Raw genomic sequence first — 17,434 nt, 5'->3', positions numbered from 1 at the left:
TCCTTCCTTGCCTATCCCTTCAGAAGAGTTTACAGCCATCCATTGCAGCACTCCAGTTGTGTGAGTCATCCCACCATGTTTTCGTGATTGCAACTATATCGTAAGTTTTCCAGCTGCACAATGGCTTTGATTTGCGGAAAAACAGACTCTACAACTCGAATAGAGTTATAAAGCAGGTATGTTTACTCCGGTGCCGGGGTGCAAGGGGATTTCTCCACAAAGCTTGCACACCCACCGCACATCTTACCAAAAACTTATAGAGTGTGGATATACATATTCATTGGATTACATAACACAAACATACATATGCATGAGTAAGGCTGGGTTAGTTCAAAAGGCTGATGTCAACAGTTTATGTTCTCTTTGCACCTGCGCATTGCCTCCTGGTGGGCATCTTCGGGGATCTTCGGGAGGAAGGCTCGTAGTCTTTCTCACCTTGTTTTTCCCTTGGAGCATGTGCAGATTCTCTTAGCCAATTTCTTGAACAACAAAAAATATTTTTCAGCCGGTTTACTCATCCTATCTTATTTAAGAGAACCAATGAAACTTCTGCAATCCATATATGGCTATCTTTACTCATTACCAAGACCCAACTAGTTAGAGCACATCTGTTCCTCAAGGACAAAAACACGATATTTCGCTGAACACTGCAGTTCTTGGTAGATTTTCACAGTAAACTGCTTTGTTTTGATGGACACAGTAGTCCTTGATAAAATTCCACAGAACAGTCTGGGCAAACAGGATTCTTAGCAATATTCAAAAATACTTTAAGTAATACTATAACTTGCTATAAGTAAGGAAATAAGTTGCTAAGCAGTTTTCTATAAGTAAATAAGTAAATAAGTCTTAAAACAAGTAATCATTTCTCTGTATCAGCTTCCAGCTGTTTTTTGCCCATGCTGTGTGCATTGGTGTAGATGCACTTCAGCTGGGCTATTAGTCCTGCCACCTTTTTTTGGGAGAAGCCCTAATTCCTACATGACCATTCTTAGGTCTTTCTGTGGTTTCTACCACATCAATAACCTTTGCATCTTTGCTGCCATATGGATCTCCATGATGATCTTTTGATGCAGTAGGAGTGTTAATCATTCTAAGATGACTGCAAAATGTTCTCTTGATGTTGCATTTTGACTACATGCGGTGCAAGTTCTCAAATATGGTAAAATGCAGTACCACACAAGTGACTGAGACAGTGATAACTAATGAAGGCAAAGGAAGTCTGTGGTGCATATCATTAATATTGCTAAAACAATGCCAGTTCAATGGAAACTTGTAATACAAGATCTGTCTGTAAATTTCTTTCTTCAGCCAGCACAGCTGTAACAAGAAGATACTGAATTCCTGGCTCAGCTGCTGATAGGAGTCTTGTCTAACCTGTCTCTCTTCAACTGAGCTATTAAAGGCAAATGAAACCATTTTACACCTTAGTTCTTCACAAAATCTCTGTATTGTTTCATTCCAGAAATGGGTGATATAATGGATGATAACATCCGTCAGAGAAAGGTATAATAAACAATGCAATACTTGAGTGTGTCAAGGAGGTTATAGCTATAGGAGAAAGGGTATGAACATGTAAATAAACTCATCTGGACAGAAGCTTCCACACTTTGCTTTTTTACCAGAGAGGGAGGTTGTTGAAGTCCTTTGTCATCAAAAGATGTAAAACCACCTGCTAAACTAAGGACTTGTCCTGGTTTAGCCAGGATAGGGTCAAGTTTCCCCAGCAGTGGGGGGAAGCTCTAGCCGGGTTATTCATATACCATGCTGACGTCACATCCTGGCGCCATAGCACGGGAAGAATTGGTGAGCGCGTGGGGTTGTACAGCCGGGCCTCTCACTGCTGTATCGGTACATACCTTGCTCTGTTCATTGTTATTACTGTTATTATTATTGTTATTGTTGTTGTTTGTTTTGTTGCTGTCGCACTGTTGTATTAAACCTCTCCTTATCTCAGCCCCAGGGCTTTGTATTTCACTCTCTTTGTGGGGGAGGGACAGCGGCCGCGTGGTCTCAGACCCCGGCAGGGACTAAACCACCACAGGACTTTATTACAGGACTGTAGAAACTATGAATATACTTTTCATACTGTAACCTCTTTCTTCATGTGGAAAAGGATAGAAGCTGTATTAAAATACCTCTAAGGAAATATAATGAGATGAGTAAAATTATCTTGATTATTAGCTTTCTAATCCAAATTAATACTTACTTTTCATGTAATACCAGTGACATCGTTCATATGAGCTCTTCTTTTTTTTTTTTTTAAAAAAAGGGGGGGAAGGGTAACTTGACTAGAGGCTGAAAAGCTTTTGTGTTCTGTAATCAGTTTCCAGGCTGTTCTTTGAGTAATTTTTCTGCTTGATTGCAGCTCCCTAGATTACTTTGCTGTTTACTATGTAGTAGACTCTCTGAAATTTAAACTGGTGTAGTCAGGTATGTCTGTGGGGTGTAATTATCAGAACACATTCTTTCTGGGTATGTTGGAAGGTGGATACCAAGCAAAAAGTTGAGCTATAGGATAGCTGTTAAATGGTGAAAAATATCAGCAGGTTCTCTGAAATCTTTTAGTACATATTTTCAGGGGTGATCTCCTAAAGGTGGTGCTTTGCTTACACTCTAAAAAAAATTTTTTTTTGCCACAGTGTAGTTTTTATTACATTTTGCCATCTTGAACCTTAACAAAATTACTTAATAGTAAACTCCATTAAGCTTAATGCATATTTTAACCTTCCAAGACAAAAAAAACCAACCCACCACTGAGAGTCTACTTTGTCCAGAGGTATTCAGAGTTACTCATTGTGAGGGTCTGATGAAACCATAGTTAATGTCTCAACCATCCAGTAAAGAACTTTGTCAAAGGAAATGGTTTCTATGGAAACGCCAGGGCTGTGCAGGTAATGACAGGGAGGCACCGCAAGAGGAGGGGGTCCTGCAGAGGTGGGACCACACTTCTCGGAGGCTGAACTTCCCTATCTTGAGTGACTCTGTGAAGAACCAATAGAGAAGCCATTTTCACGACACATGTGCAAAAAGGAAAGGTCAAACAATAGTCACACCTGCAGGGAGGGGGGAGTAACTCCCAAAAGACTCTCAAACCCACCAACTCATTTCCAGAAGAATCTGAAGGTACAAACTTCACATGTACCAAAAGCAAGAAGATTTCTAGAAACATAATCTGTGCATGATTCCTAATTAGCCTAACGAGTCCAAGTGCCCACCTGGAGGAGGGGCAAGGAATTATAAAAGAACACAAGTCAAAGCCCCGCATGGCTGCGCTCCTCCAGAACTGGACCCCTAGCCTGGCTGGACTAATGATGGAACCAGGACTGGTGAAATCTTCCTTTTTGTCTTTCTCTCTCTCTCTTTTCTCTCCCATTCTTATTCTGTATGCCCGCGTATAAGGCAAGGCTTGTCGGGTGGGGCATGTTTAAGGCTTATTGGGGCATGTTATAAGATCTGCCACTAGTCGGTGTAAGTTTAATGCCTGTTGCAGAGGTTATAAAGATTACTGACAAAGTTTCGTGTCAATTATCTGTTGTGAGCGAATAAAAAATCAGTTTTGTGAATTGAAGAATACTTGGTGTCATTTCACCTTAATCTTGACCTGGGAATCGGCGAATCTGAGTCATCGTCCCGAGAAATTGGGATGGGACACTCATTCCTCTCAATTGAATTAGTATTTTGATAATGCATAGAAGTTTTTCTCTAGCTAATCATGTGAAAGGGACTGTGTTATCTTTCTCAAACATTGCTGTCGCACCACCACCATTTCCTGGCCTCGGCATCCTGTCGCCATGGAGGAGTACGCTCTGAAGGAGACAAATTGTTCCCAACAGGACCAAAATATCTGCCTGAAGTTAAATCGGGGTGAGGAAGACGTGCAGGCTGGCACGGGACCACGGGGCGGCACGTATTACAATGAGCTCTGTGGAAATGGGTGGATTCTTCGGAGAGATTGTGGCAACTGGGACAATAAAAGGACTGTGTACTCCTCTTTCGTGAGCGCTATTCGCTCTTGTCATCTCATCCTTCCTTGGAGCTGAGACTTTGGCGGAGCATGGAGCTTGGAGCACCATCACCTGCACCGAGACCGAGCCAACAGGACATCGCTGGATTCGTGGTGGTGGTAATTAGTCTCGCTGCATCTCTATCGTTTGCTTGCTTAGGGATTCTGACTTTTTTTTCCTTTCTTTTCTCTCTGTCCTATTGCTATTACCAGTTGTGTGTACAATAAAGTTTACAAAGTTGTACGGCATCTGACCTCGTTTGTGTCTTAAACTCGCTCTTGGGATCGTTTAAGAACCCTCCCCGATATCGGATCAGGACATCATGGCAAATTCTGTTGTAAAAACTTGTGGGAGGCATTGGCCTGAGAGCCTTGCACAGCCTCTGAGAAACAGCCAGGCTTTGATGAAAAACAGGCCTTGGGAGAAAGATAAGAAACTGCTGAGTAGTGCCAAGGTGGCAGAGGAAAACAAAGGACAGCTGCAACACTGAACTGTGAAAAGTACTGAACTGTGAGAAGTTACTGCCGCGTGAGCAGCACGTGAACAAGAAGTTGATTGGTCTGCACAGCGCGTGTTAGAGTGGTCTTATGCTGATAGGAGAAAAGGCTGATAGCTGTCTAATTGCTGATTTGCTATTTATGAAGTAAGAGCTTTGGCGAGAGCATAAGTGTGTACTATTGGAAAAATAAATGGCTTTGCTTGATATAACTCTCATAGAGTTGTGCAGGTCCAATATCCTCCCGCAACAAAATCTCTTTCGAATTGATTTAAAAGGGAATAATTCTTGCTCTGAGCTGTTTTTTTAACATAGGATCTTCTTTGAAAAATGTCTGGTTTAACACAAGTTCTGAAAAATAGATTTGTCTGTTTCATGACAAATTTTGTATTGACAGGTAATGAAGGTGATAAATTCTTCTAATGAACATGTAATTTGTACAGGAGCCAGTTTTAATACTGAAGCAGATACTCAGTGTTTGTACAGAATAAGGATGGTGTCTATCACATACAAACAAGTTGTCATCCTAGGAAAGGTAAGCAGTCTAGTTTGGCTTGTGGGCAACAATCTCATTTCTTGAGCAAAAATGAAAGATTAGTGTTCAGGTTGTAAGGAAAATATGTATTTCCAGTAGTTTGGTCAAAAGTTCAGTATTCTCGCATCTTAGTAATATAAATGCAGAATAAAATTTTGGTAACTTTTATCAACACTTAGATGCCTTTTATAAAAGTTACATTAAATGGAGATTAATACTTTTATCTTTGTTTCCAAATGCTTATGTTTTCAGACGTAATCAGTTTTTTAGCTCTTTTCAAACTTAAATTAATATTTATTGGGCAATATATTTATAGATGTAGACAAATAATCTTGGTAACTGAATATATAATATGTAACAGTGAGCATCTCCATAAAACACCTAGCAAACTGATACAACCACATGTACAGTACAGAGCTGTGCAGAGGTGCCTTTGAGGTTTTGAAAGGCATACAACTGTGTCACATGGCAGTGCATCTGGATTGATTAGACATGCTTCTCAACAGGGCCTCTTAGTTGAGGAGGAATTCCAGATGGATATGACTGTACTCTTACCAGCCCTGGTATGAATTTCAAACTCCGTTCTATGCTTCAAACAAAAGCATGCTCAATAAGGCCAAATGCCGGGTTCTGCACTTCGGCCACAACAAACCCCAGCAGCGCTACAGGCTTGGGGAGGAGTGGCTGGAGAGCTGCCAGTCAGAGAGGGACCTGGGGGTGTTGACTGACAGCCGGCTGACCATGAGCCAGCAGTGTGCTCAGCTGACCAAGAAGGCCAATGGCATCCTGGCTTGTATCAGAAATAGCGTGGCCAGCAGGGACAGGGAAGGGATCTTACCCCTGTACTTGGCACTGTTAAGGCTGCACCTCGATTATTGTGTTCAGTTTTGGGTCCCTCACTACAAAAAGGACATTGAATTACTCAAGCGTGTCCAGATGTACTGGGTCTGGCTGAGCCGGAATTGGTTTTCCCCTATAGCAGCCCTCATGGTGCTGTGTTTTACATTGGGTGTTGATAGCACACTGGTGTTGTGGCTGCTGGCTGAGTAGTGCTTACACAGCACATTTTCCCCCCCAGTGGGACGGGGTGGGCAAGACCTTGGGAGGGGACACAACCAGGACAGCTGACCCGAACTGACCAAAGGGATATTCCAGACCATATGACGTCTGCTCAAGTATAAAGCTGGGAAAAAGGAGGAAGGGGGTGGGGTCACCCTTGGTCCTCCGAGGCAACCACTACGCGTATTGGAGCTCTGCTTCCTGAGAAGGCCCGACATCGCCTGTTCATGGGAAGTAGAGAATAAATCTGTTTTCTTTTTTTTACTTCCGTGCACGGACCTTTGCTTTGCTTTGCTTATATTAAAACTGCTTTTGTTTTACCCACAAGGGTTGGTTTTTTTCCTATCTTATTTTCTTTCCCCTATTTGCCCTGTGGAAAAAACAAAAAAGGGAAGTGGGGGGAAGTGATAGAGTGACTTGGTGGGTACCTGGCATTTAGCCAAGGTCAAACCACCACAGTCTTTTTCGGCGCCCAATGTGGGGCAAGACAACGGCAGTTTTATATTAATTGTGCTATAGCTATAGCAGTTATTAAGCAACAAGCTCTTGTGCTGGTCACGGGTTTGTTGATTGCGCTGCTTATCTTTATTTTGCTAAGCTCGGGAACATGCTGGAAGAAATTGGGAACATCATGAGTGGTTTTATTCTGCAGGCTCCCGAGGTACTTATTCACCCTTATGTTAGCTCTTTGATACTGTTCATTAATGCTATTCGCCTATTGTGGGCTGTGTGGAGCTCGGTAGGTTTTTGGGGTAAGAGAAGGAAAATTTTGGGTGAGTCAATACTAAAATGTGCCCTGAGGCGGCCTGTCCCTGGGTAGCAGGGGGAGTGGAAGGATTTGGGCAGATTCCTAGGACGGTTATCACCTCCTGTAGCCTGGGATCTTACCCCTGAACAGGCAAGCAACCCCGCAAAATTGACACAACACCTGATAGAAGGGTGCCTTGCCTATCCCAGTGAAAATCAGGAACTCCTAGCGCTGTACTGGGGCCTGGCCTATGCTTATTGAGCTGCAGTTCAGTGCTCTCAAAGGACTGTGGTGGAGATGGGGACTCAAACAACAACAACAACATCAGAGATTGCCCCAGCAGTAAAAAAGAAACAGTGGACAAGGTGAACAACAGGCCAATACCCTCGATTAATAAGGGAGGAGAAAGAAGAGGAAGAAGCGGGGCTTTCAGCAAAGTGATTGGAAGAGGGAATAACAGAACTCAAACAGGAGGCGGAAACTACCCGGTCCCTGACGTCATCAGAACTGCGAGATCTGCGGAAAGACTATAGCCGCCAGCCAGGTGAGCGGATTGCTGCCTGGCTGCCTCGTTGCTGGGATAATGGGGCTGATGCTCAGCAGCTGGAAGGTAAGGAAGCCCAACAGCTGGGTTCCCTTGCTAGAGATCGAGGAATTGAAAGGGGAATTGGAAAAGAAACAGGAATTTGCAGTCTGTGGAGACGGCTCCTTTCAAGTGTTAGAGCAAGATATCCTTTCAAGGAAGATCTTACGGACAACTCCCCAGGGAAGTGGGCTACTGCGGATGAAGGTGTCCAGTACCTGAGAGAATTAGCAGTGCTGGAAGTCATCTGTAGTGATCCAGATAATGATGAAGCCCCTAAAAATCCAGAGGATGTCCTGTGCACACGGGCCATGTGGAGGAAGGTGATTAAAGGTGCACCATCCTCGTATTCTGCCAGCTTGGCCGCGATGTACTATCCAGAAATGGATGTGGGAGAAGGACTAAGATGTACGCCAACTGTGGAGGCAGTCTCTTCCTGGCTTCAGACCTTTGAAGAGAGTCTTGGTACCTCCTCATCTCTACGGGCGAGCGCCCTGGATGTCAGGAGCACCCCAAGAAATCAGTTCTCTTCCACCCCAGTCAGAGGGAAAGGGAACCCCAGGCGCATGATACGTGGCGAATTTTGGTTCTTCCTGCATGACCAGGGGGAGGACATGAGGAAGTGGGATGGTCAACCCACCTTCAAGTTGGAAGCTCGTGTACATGAACTGCGAGGAAAGACCCCTGCCAAGAAGAAGACATCCAAGAAGGTTGTTAATGTAGCTGGTGTAAAACCACAAGAAAGTAATCAGCGATCTCCCAGATACAGGAAGACTGAGATCACCTCCCTTGGCCCTGATGAAGGAATCTCCGGCCTGGCACGGCAAGGGTCAGACAGTGAATACTCTGACCAAGAATGGGAATACAGGGCCCCTGCCTCCAGCCAGGAGGAGGAAAGGGATGATCGGGTGTATTGGACAGTGTGGATTCGATGGCCTGGCACATCAAATCCACAGAAGTACCAGGCTTTAATCGACACCGGGGCACAGTGTACATTAATGCCATCAAGTTATAGAGGGGCAGAACCTATCTGGATCTCAGGAGTGACAGGCGGATGTCAAGAACTGTCAGTACTGGAGGCCGAGGTTAGCTTGACCGGGGACAAGTGGGAAAAACATCCCATTGTAACTGGCCCAGAAGCCCCTTGTATCTTGGTCATTGACTACCTCAAGAGGGGGTATTTCAAAGACCCAAAAGGATACCGATGGGCTTTTGGTGTGGCCAGTGTGAACACAGAGAAGGTCAAACAGTTGTCTAATCTGCCTGGCCTCTCAGAAGATCCTTTTGTTGTAGGACTGTTGCGAGTTGAAAAACAACAGGTGCCAATTGCTACGAGGACCGTGCACCGACGGCAGTATCGCACAAACCGAGACTCTCTGGCTCCCATCCATGAACTGATCCGTCAACTGGAGACCCAAGGTGTCATCAGTAAGACACATTCGCCTTTCAATAGGCCAATATGGCTGGTGCGAAAGTCTGACGGAAGGTGGAGGTTAACAGTAGACTATCGTGGCCTGAACGAAGTGACGCCACCACTGAGTGCTGCTGTACCAGATATGTTAGAGCTCCAATATGAACGGGAGTCAAAGGCAGCCAAGTGGTACGCCACAATCGACATTGCCAATGCATTCTTTTCAATTCCTTTGGCAGAAGAGTGCAGGCCACAGTTTGCTTTCACGTGGAGGAGTGTCCAGTATACCTGGAATCGACTGCCCCAGGGGTGGAAGCACAGCCCCACTATTTGTCATGGACTAATTCAAACTGCACTGGAAAAGGGTGATGCCCCTGAACATCTACAGTACATCGATGACATCATTGTGTGGGGCAACGAGGCAGAAGAAGTGTTCAAGAAAGGACAAAGAGTAATTGAGATTCTTCTGAGAGCTGGGTTTGCCATAAAAAAAAGCAAGGTCAAGGGACCAGCACAAGAGATTCAGTTCTTGGGAATAAAATGGCAAGATTGACGCCGTCATGGGCCTGTGGATGTTGTCAGCAAGATAGCAGCTATGTCTCCACCGACCAACAAGAAGGAAACACAAGCTTTCTTAGGACTTGTGGGATTTTGGAGGATGCATATTCCAGGTTACAGTCAGATGGTGAGCCCTCTCTATCATTAACCCGAAACAAGAACCATTTTGAGTGGGGTCTTGAGCAACAACAAGCCTTTGAGCACATCAAACAGGAGATAGCTCGGGCGGTAGCTCTTGGGCCTGTTCGGACAGGACCAGCTGTGCAAAATGTACTCTACACAGCAACTGGGGAGCATGGCCTCACATGGAGCCTCTGGCAGAAGATACCAGGTGAAACTTGGGGTCGACCATTAGGATTTTGGACCCAGGAATATCAAGGATCAGAAGCCCACTACACTCCGACTGAAAAGGAGATACTAGCAGCATATGAGGGGATTCGAGCCGCTTCCGAAGTTGTTGGTACAGAAGCACAGCTCCTCTTGGCACCGCGATTGCCTGTATTACATTGGATGTTCAAAGGAAACATCCCTTCTACGCACCATGCAACCAGTGCTACCTGGAGTAAATGGGTAGCGTTAATCACGCAACGAGCTCCACTGGGAAAACCCAACCGTCCAGGGATCCTGGCAGAGATCATGGACTGGACAGAAGATAGAGATTTTGGAGCATTCCCTGAGGAGGTGGGTCGTGCCCAAGAGGCACCGCCATATAACGAGTTACCAGAAGATGGAAGGCGTTATGCTCTGTTTACTGATGGATCCTGTCATGTGGTAGGAAACCATCGGTAGTGGAAAGCTGCTGTGTGGAGTCCCACAAGACAAGTCATTGAGGCCACTGAAGGAGAGGGCGAGTTAAGTCAGTTTGCAGAAGGAAAAGCGATCCAACTAGCCCTAAAGATTGCTGAACGAGAAAAGTGGCCAGTACTGTATCTCTACACTGACTCCTGGATGGTGGCTAACGCCCTGTGCGGGTGGCTACAGGAATGGAAGAAGACCAATTGGCAGCGCAGAGGTAAACCCATCTGGGCTGCTGCATTGTGGCAGGACATCGCTGCCCGAGTGGAAAATGTGGCTCTAAAGGTACGTCATGTAGATGCCCACGTGCCCAAAAGCTGTGCCACTGAAGAACATCGAAACAATGAGCGAGTAGTCAAGGCTGCCAAAATTGAAGTGGCTCGGCTGGACCTGGACTGGGAGCGCAAGGGTGAGCTATTTGTAGCTCGATGGGCCCATGAAACATCCGGGCATCTCGGGAGAGATGCAACGTACAGATGGGCTCGTGATCTAGGGGTGGACCTGACCATGGAGGCCATCTCACAGGTCACTCATGAATGTGAAACATGTGCTGCCATCAAGCGAGCCACACGAGTAAAGTCCCCCTGGAACAGAGGGCGATGGCTGAGTTTTCGATATGGTGAGGCCTGGCAAACTGACTATATTGGACCATTGCCACGAACACGCCAAGGCAAGCGCTACATACTCACCATGGTGGAAGCAACTACTGGTTGGATCGAAACGTACCCTGTAAATCATGCCACTGCCCGAAATACCATCTTAGGTCTTGAAAGGCAAATTTTATGGCAACATGGTACTCCTGAAAGAATTGAATCAGATAATGGGACCCATTTTTGAAATAATCTTATAAACTCCTGGGCAAAGAAACATGGCATTGAGTGGGTGTATCACATCCCTTATTACCCACAAGCATCTGGAAAGATTGAAAGATACAATGGACTGTTGAAGACTATGTTGAGAGCATTGGACAATGGGGGATGGAAACACTGGGATATAAATTTAGCAGAAGCCACTTGGCTAATTAACACCAGAGGATCTGTTAACCGTCCTGGTCCTGCCCAAACAAAACCCCTTCATACTGTGGGAGGAGATAAGGTCCCTGTAGTACACACAGGGAAATGGCTGGGGAAGGCAGTGTGGATTGCTCCTCCCTTGGGAAAAGGCAAGCCCACTCGTGGGATTGTTTTTGCTCAGGGACCTGGATGTACTTGGTGGGTAATGCGGGAGGATGGGGCTACTCAGTGTGTGCCTCAAGGAGATTTAACCTTGGGGGGGAAATAATCTGTGGGGTGAGTTGTATGTTGCAGGAAGTGATGGAGGAAGTAGGAACGACGAAGAGTGAACCAGATACGTGCAATGATGACCCAAACCTAGCCGGTGCTGGAGTCCAACAGTCAAACATACTGCTCCTGTCCTGAACATCCATCTTGACAGATGGGAGCCAAGTCACTGAACATCTGGAGGAGTGAAGAAAGCTTACGGAATATCTTATTTTCTTTCCCCTCTTTGCCCTGTTGAGAAAAAAAGGGGAAGGGGGGGGGGAAGTGATAGAGTGACTTGGTGGGTACGTGGCATTTAGCCAAGGTCAAGCCGCCACAGTGATCTACCAAAAAAACTGGAAGGCTATCAGATGATAGACAGAATTTTTTTATGCATCTGAAAAGTAGTCAGTAAGTTGCTAGCACAGTAATTTTTCCCCATTGCAACAGTTTCACCTTTGTCCCAGAATTCACTGAGAACCCAGAAATAGTAACAGGAAATTCATAACCTTTTTCATGCAAGGATGATGCTAGGATAATTCCTAAACATAATATATTGGTTAAGTTCAGCACTTAAAACACTGAACAGTAGAGCAGGGATTGTACTCGCATATCATAAAAAACATTTCTCATTTTTTTTTATTAATAGTTACAAAAGATGCATATCATTTTCAACACTGAATGATTCACAACTCAGAAAATAAAGCAAACATATCAATATTTCTGCTATTAGACTCACAAAAGAAAATTACACCTACTTTTTGTGAGAAAGTAATATAGTAACTTTGGAAGCAGCCACCTTGTCTCAGGACCAGCCAAGAGAATGTGGACACTTCAAGAAGGTGAAAAGGTATAAGTTACAACATTCATATTTTTCAACCTCAGCTGTTCCTCAGCTCGCAACAAGAACTGGTACAATCATTGTTATGATTTTGTACCAAAAGTTAACGAAGAAAAATAGCAAGTCAAACTAGAACAAGGTAGGTGTATGGTGCAAACCTGAGGTGGAACCGGCTATAAATGGGCTTTGATAATCCAGACAATAATGCTGTCTACAAAGAACTGGTCTATCTAAAACTAGGCACTTTCCTCATCTCCAAACCAGGATGTGAAATCAGATATATATATTTACAAGAAGCTTACAAAAACCATAAACTAACATTACTGCCTTCATTCTCACAATCCTAAATTGTGAGCTTCTATATTTATTATTTAAAGCTCTTAGAAAAGGTATATTTACCCACCCCTAGAAAGAATATACAGTAATATATTTCATTTAAAAGAAGCATATGCTATTGCTGGTGTTGATTCCTCTATGCAATGGTTTCTTCATGTGTTGCTTTAAGTGAATGAACCTGTGCAGTCAAAGACTGATCATTTAACAAATAAAGGTCAGAATTTCAAGGCAGGGGTAAACTCTCAAGAAATGTTCAAACAAGTCAATTGAATTTGCACCTGTTTATGAAAAAAAGGAAGTAAAGGAGGAGAGAACAGCAAACTATGGGGGCAGGAATTTCATGTTTGAGATTGAAGGATTCAGAAAATTATCTGGAAGTCACACAGATTCAAATTCTTAATAATTGCATTATTCTTGTCCATTTGAGCCCATATGAGGATCAAATAAATAGACTTTTGTATACAGGAATATGAGGCTAAACATAAACCCTTGAATTCATTCCACCTAATTTTAGGCCCTTAAAAGCATTCAGGATTCATCAACGGAGAGGGCAATTGATACCATAATGCAGTCTTCTGGAGGCATTTCTTTTTCTGTCCTTCCAGTGACTTACTGAGGAAACCTAGGCAGCTAATTTTTAGACAGCTAAAGTTAGGGTAGGTTCAATCAGGACACAGTTTGGAATACAAACAAATATGATCTAGTGGTATAATACTACCATTACAAAAGAGTCTGTGATAGCATTAAAGTCTGAGGCTCCAAAATGTGGTTAATGTCCTATATGATTCATGTCTTTGCAACTCCTCAGTCTTGCCAGGAATGTTTTAAAGATAAACCAATGAAGCTTGATTTTATGACCTTATTTCCCTTGTTTGGTCCTTAGACAAGGAGGTTTCTTTGAACACCAGAGATTCCCAAGAGTTGTGCTATACTGGACTTCAGAAGCACTTTCTGCAGGGATGCTCTGTGAATATACAAATGCAACATCAGAATTGCATTTTAGTACAACAAAACTCTCAGTGCTTTAATAGCTGTGAAAAATAGCTGTACATTTCAAAAAGAATGATTAGAAAAGGGAAGCCTTCACTGGAAGGTCTATTTTCTGACACAAAGGGCTTCAAATAAAGATGGTACAATTCCTTCCAGGGATTGCAGGTGGCATAGTGTTGATAAGTCATTTGGAATATGATCATTGTCAAGCAGCTTGTTGGCTCTCTCATCAACACAGACTACTGCGCTTCTGAAATGTTTTAAGAGTCTGTTTTTAAAAGTTACAAACATGGTCTGGAGAAGTTTGCAGTTGGAATGATTACTCATCATAACACAAGACACCCATGTTGGCATATTTATGATGTTGTGGGAATTTTGTATTGCCATACTTTTGAACTCTTTTGGTATGGCATGGATTGGCTCTTTGCTGTACCTGTCAATAATGAAGCACTCACTGAGGTAACAACTGTTCTGAAATACACAAAGTTTGTGAGACTCCCTCAATATTATCAATATTATTGCTTAAGGTCAGAGGCAGCATCAAAATTTCTATATATTTTTATACATTAATATTTATATTGACAAATTTAATTCCTGCTGATTTGGAATATTACTGAGGTTTTATTTATTTTAAAGACTGGATTTGTACATTAGTTTCACTTACGATGGTGAAAGTCATTCTTTGTCTAAAATACACCTACGTAATTGTTTAAACGTGACCTGCAAATACTTCTCTTTATTTGGGATTATCACAGAATCATAGAACCACAGAATGGTTTGGGTTAGAAGGGACCTTAGAGATCATCTAGTTCCAACCTTCCTGCCATGGGCAGAGACACCTTCCACTAGACCAGGTTGCTCAAAGCCCCGTCCAACCTGGCCTTGAACACTGCCAGGGAGGGGGCAGCCACAACTGCTGTGGGCAACCTGGTCCAGTGTCTCACCACCCTGTTGGTCTCCCTGTTTGCCCCATTGTTCTCCATAAAGGACTCAAGTAATCTGTAAGAACATTTTTTTTGACATTAGCAATACAAGGAATTTACCTACAGTTTGTCTTGGAGGTGTGAGGAATATTTATTGTAAGTTACCAAAGTTTTATGTGAAAGGGTGAAGGTGCAAAGTCACTAACAAAGACTGTCTTTATTCAAAAGGTTAACCTAATCATTTATCAACAAAAACAAATAAAACATAGAACTTCAAATGATCCAAGTAAGAATCCCTTTTAACTTTCACAGGTTGTGTTGTTAGCTTTTTCACTCTTTTCCAGTCATCATTTAGTCTTTCAGTCTAGATGGGATTTGAATTTCTGATGTCAGAAACAAGCAAAGAACTTGTATATATTTTCAGGTCTTTGTTGTATATCATAAAATAGCAGTATAAATGAATTCATAGTTGGAGTTCTTTTCTTTCTGAGTAAACAGATAAATAATGTATTTCTCATTAAGACTGACTCACATAAAGTCTGTGGTAGCTGGAGACAAGGGCACAATATGGAGAAATTGCTTCCTTACCTCCTACATACCCCAGAGTTTCTGTTCTGGCACCAACATAGAAGTGCAAAAAAGAGATGACAGAGGAAAAGCTAGTATGTCTATGCTTACTTAGTGCAAGGAAGCCTGTAGGTTGCAAAATTTCTCTGAGACAGTCTGCTGAAGTTCTGTAGTTTGCCTTGGGCAGGAGACAGTAGGAAGAAAGACTTTCCTTGTTGTGTAGTACCCTGCATAGCCTGATTACTCAGGCTTTCCATAGGCAGCTGAAGCTTGAAAGCATACACTGCACACATTGCACTGAATCATGAAATGTGCTAAACTGCAGCTGCCTATTGTCTGCTAAAATCTAATCCCAAGTTCTCAAAAAGGATATGAACTGGGTTGAATTTTCTTATGTTACATTTGATTTAATATTCCTGTAAATGGCTTATATATTTGCTGTTTGAAATAAATTATGAAACCACTAAGTGTGCTTATCAAGGCTTTAACTATATGTGAACAGCAAGTTTTGAGGACAGAACAAGTACTATTGTAGTATATAATACAATTAAGCCTCTTGATTCAAAACAAGAATTTACAGTATTTACAGCAATGGTGACAAGGTTTCTTACACAAAACCTACAAGAATTTCTAAAATATGCATGGATCACAGGTTATAATGCCAGCAGTAAAGTAAAAAGTAAATCTCTACATATAGTATCTTGTGTAGTGTGAACAAAGTTGAAAATAGTTTACCGATGCTTTAAGTAATTCAGATAAACATGGTAACCCACCATCTATCAAATCTTTCTCTCCCCACCAGAAATGAGTGTTTGACAAACGCATGCATGGCAATCCATAAAAAGCTGTTTTGGTTTTGTGGTTTTAGACAAACATGCACAAAACAGATGCATTGCAATATTTTTGTGGAGATACTTGCCACAAAAAATCCCTCAAATTTGGTCTTTAAACATATACAGCATATTGATTTATACTTCTCAAATAGCCACTGCAAGGCTAAGAAAGTTTCTTGTAAGTATTCTTTTTGTCCTGAAAATAAAATGTTACTTGATTCTCAAATAATAGAAAGCTCCATCTTCCACTTTGCTCATGCCACTCTTCAAGACTGTATTTCAGGCCTTGTTTAGGAATTTGTATTACTCTTCTTTAACAGTGTAAATTGTAAATCAAATAAAAACTAGGAGTTAATTAGAAAAATGAGAATACATTTGGGAACAGCTTACAACCACTTTTGAATTTAATTTTTCTAGACAACAATTTAACAAACTCTGCTTTTTCTTTTTGCTGAACTTTTCAACATTCTATGTGTTCTTGTTAGAGATGACTTTGACATCTGCTGAAAGGTACTGCTTGTACTTTGCTCATCTGTAACAAAAGGTGTGGTCTGTGGATACTGCATCCCCTTGTCCATAAACTTCTGTCAAGATCAAGAAACCTAACCCTCATGCAGTCTCTCAGCTGGGATTCACACTGCAGGCTGCACCTCCACATTAAAAAATAGAGGAACTACTGAATCATAGCTCTCAGTTTTGTTGCTGTCTGCTGCTAGCAAGCTTATATTTGATAAAATATTTTTCAAATTCTCCTGGTAAATTCTATCTTTAGTAAATTTCTAATTCAATTAAATACGCTTTATGTGGATTTTATTTTCTTCCATTCTGCATGGCAAATATCAGCTCTTGTTTCAAGTCATTTTATGTCATTGTTAGAAATCATCTTGACTAATGCATAAGCCTGTGTGATACTAACTTTCCTAATATCTAACCCTGAGGGCTTCCAGGATCTTGCACAGCCACTCCTTATTTGCCGTTATGCACAATGTCTCTAATGAAATAAACTATCGGCAGTAGGACTCTATTTACAGATGTGAAGAACTTTCCATACGTTTGTCCTGGTGTAATTAATGGGAAAATCCAAATGAGAGAGAAGAAAACATGAAGATTAAACAACAGAAATAAAGCCTGCAAATATTTAGTTCATCCAGTTGATAATTTGGCTCCTCACTGATTGGAGCAGGATTCCATAGCAATAATTCTTCATATCAAAAGTGATTACCGATGATTTCACTCTATAGGGACAAACATAGTTTTGGTCATGGTTATTGTTATAATTCTCTCCTATTCTGAGGAACTGTATATATCTCTGTAACAGACCAAATGTTTAAATTGTATGGTCTATTTTCAGGTTGTGGTGGATTGACCCTGGCTAGCAGCTAAGCACCCACACAGCCCCTTGCTGACTCTCCCCAAACCCACCAGTAGGATGGGGGAGAGAATAGGAAGAACAAAAGGGAGAAAACTCATGAGCTGAGATAAAGACAGTTTAATAA

The 17,434-nt window shown here is 42.4% G+C and overlaps 1 protein-coding gene across 2 annotated transcripts in view; it reads left to right on the top strand.

Moving 5' to 3' along the window:
* Window positions 1-17,434, top strand: part of LOC141917790 (uncharacterized) — a 318,604-nt gene that overhangs the window by 76,975 nt on the left and 224,195 nt on the right. The window contains exon 2 of one of the 2 annotated variants that reach the window (XM_074811319.1): window positions 1,309-1,529. The exons of the other annotated variant lie outside the window; for it this stretch is intronic. The gene's annotated coding sequence lies outside the window, so the exon portion shown is untranslated. Of the gene's footprint in view, window positions 1-1,308; window positions 1,530-17,434 lie in introns of those variants that run through there. 2 annotated transcript variants of the gene reach the window in all.

Source organism: Strix aluco, chromosome W (genome assembly GCF_031877795.1).
Source record: "Strix aluco isolate bStrAlu1 chromosome W, bStrAlu1.hap1, whole genome shotgun sequence".
Classification (NCBI taxonomy): domain Eukaryota; kingdom Metazoa; phylum Chordata; class Aves; order Strigiformes; family Strigidae; genus Strix; species Strix aluco.
The sequence above is the reverse complement of the archived record's forward strand: the minus strand, read 5'-3'. Positions and strand labels throughout refer to the sequence as shown.